The sequence below is a fragment of the Cebus imitator genome, unplaced genomic scaffold (genome assembly GCF_001604975.1).
Source record: "Cebus imitator isolate Cc_AM_T3 unplaced genomic scaffold, Cebus_imitator-1.0 Scaffold297, whole genome shotgun sequence".
Classification (NCBI taxonomy): Eukaryota; Metazoa; Chordata; class Mammalia; order Primates; family Cebidae; genus Cebus; species Cebus imitator.
This window is the reverse complement of record NW_016107612.1, coordinates 1,924,931-1,927,481: the sequence shown is the minus strand read 5'-3', so window position 1 is coordinate 1,927,481 and position 2,551 is coordinate 1,924,931.

The window sequence follows — 2,551 nt, the reverse complement described above, 5'->3', positions numbered from 1 at the left end:
GGGCATGGTGGCTCACGCCTGTAATCCCAGCACTCTGAGAAGCCAAGGTGGGTGGATCACTTAAGGTCAGGAGTTTGAGACCAGCCTGGCCAACACGGTAAAACCCCATCTCTACTAAAATACAAAAATTAGCTGGACATGGTGGTAGGTACCTGTAATCCCAGCTACTTGGGAGGCTGAGGCAGGAGAGTCGCTGGAACCCGGGAGGTGGAGGTTGCAGGGAGCCAAGATCATTCTGCTGTACTCCAGCCTGGGCAACAGAGTGAGAGTCTGTCCAAAAAAAAAGAAAAGAAAAGAAAAAAGAAAGAAGAAAAGAGAAAGAAAGAGAAGGAAAGAAAGAAAAGAAGAAAGAAAGAGAAAGATGAAAGAAGGAAGGAAACAGAAGAAAGAAAGAAAGAAGAAAGAAAGAAAAGAAAGAAAAGAAAGAGAGAGAGAAAGAAAGAAAGAAAGAAAGAAAGGAAGAAAAGGAAGGAAGGAGGAACAAAAGATCACACACTGTATGACTCTATTTACATGAAATGTTCAGAGTGGGTAAATCCATACAGACAGAAAGCACATCTGTGGCTGCCAAGGGCTGGGAGAGGGCAGGATGGGGAGTGACTGCCTCTGGGAGGAACTGGGTATCTGGGGGAAGGGGCAGGGGACATCTGTGGCTTTTGAATTCTGAGTCTTGTGACTGTGTTATCTTTCAAAAAGTTACAACATGAGTTACTTTACCTACAGCTGGGGCCAGGAATGGAGTTGAATCCACAGAATTCATTTGGGATTCTTCTGCATGGAAGATATGTCTCGTGTTTCCCATTTATTTTTATTTATATATTGATTTATTTACTTGAGACAGGGTCTCACTCTGTTACCCAGGCTGGTTTTATTTTGGGGTGAAGAGAATGTGCTGGAATTAAATTTATGGCTGCATAACATTGTGAATGTGTTAAATGCCACTGAATTGTACACTTTAAAATGGTTAAAGTGGCAAGTTTTCATTAAGTAGTAAATTAAATTCTACTATGACAAAAAATGATTAAAAATAATAAAAAGGATTAAAGGAGACAGTGCCACAAAGCATTATCTAGAAAATATAGCTGATATTAGTATAATTCTTACTAAGTTTTAAGGGTATGAGATGCAGGATTCTAAGTTTAAAGGGATGCGCTCTTTTTGTTTTTTGGTTTAGTTTTATTTGTTTTTTTTTTTAAATTTGTTATCCCAAGGGTCTCCCACCCTTGGGAGGGCCCAGCGCCCAGGCTGCACTAGAGGATGGGGCCCACCTTCCTCTCCTCCCCAGGCCCAGCCACTGACCGCCAGTACCCTGGCCAGGGGCACCCTCGGTTATTGCCCTCCGCGGCCCCAGGAAGGGAACAGAAACAACAGTCAGGAAGACAGTAGCCGCCAGGAAGTCCTCATGTTTCTGGAAAAATAGAGCCCATTAATGAAGTTCCTCCAGCCCAAGCAGAGGATGGGGTGCTGGGGAGGCCTGGGCCAAGGGGCTCACCTCCAGTCCCTACCCTGGCAGGGCCAATGGCACATGCTCACTCATTGAGGGTACTCCAGAGGCCTGTGGATACGAACCCAAGGATTGGTGCCCAGGGGCAATCAGCTTATGTCTCTGAGGCTTGGGAAATGGTGAGGGTCAGCCTGGCTCCATCTGTGGTTCTGGGCAGCTTTGGGCTTAGAGCAGGGGCAAACTCAGGACTGGGGCAGAACCCCCTGAGAGGCAGCTGAGCAAGCCCACCCTGACTCACGTTTCCTTGGCCCTGCCTGGGACACAGCATCCTGCCCACATCCCTGCAGCCCTGGCTCCTTCCCAGGGGCTCTGAGAAGGCAGCAGTTGGCCATCTGGTCACAGTTACTGCAGGGGAGTGCTTGGCCCCAGCTGTAGGTAAAGTACTGTACGTTGTAATTTTTTGGAAGATAACACATTCACAAGACTCAGACTTCAAAAGTCAGACGTCCCCTGCCCCTTTCCCCAGATACCCAGTTCCTCCCAGAGGCAGCCAATGATCTCAGAGGCTGTGTACCCACCCAGAGTTATTTTATGCATATCAAAGAAAGGCTACATAGAGGACTCTTTCTGGGGTACCCAGATGCAGCGTCAAATACCATAGAATACTACAGGGAGGGCGTTATCCTTTCAGACTTTCGAATCAGAGCAAGGGAAAGGTGAGTGCTGGAGTCTCTCTAACACCTATGCCACCCTCTCCCTTTTGATACTGAGTTTTACTTTACATGCAGCAGCAGGCTTCAAGCTTGGGGTCATTGTCGGGCAACCGTATCTGGCAAGAGTTCAATGTCTTTTTTTCATGGTCATTGTATTTTGGCCTCTTTCTATTTATGGCAGCTAAGAGAGAAAGTTTATTCTGAGATACATTTATTTAAGTACAAAACAAATGAATTCATGGAAACATATTAAGCAATTATCCAGAAAACGTAAGGGATGGCAAAAGTGGTGCGAACGGTGGAAGGGAGACAAGCAGAGGTTGGGATGCTCTTGTTGAATGTCTGGCTCTGAACTCAAGAGGAGGCTGGAGAGGCTGGGCAGGAAGGAGGTGAA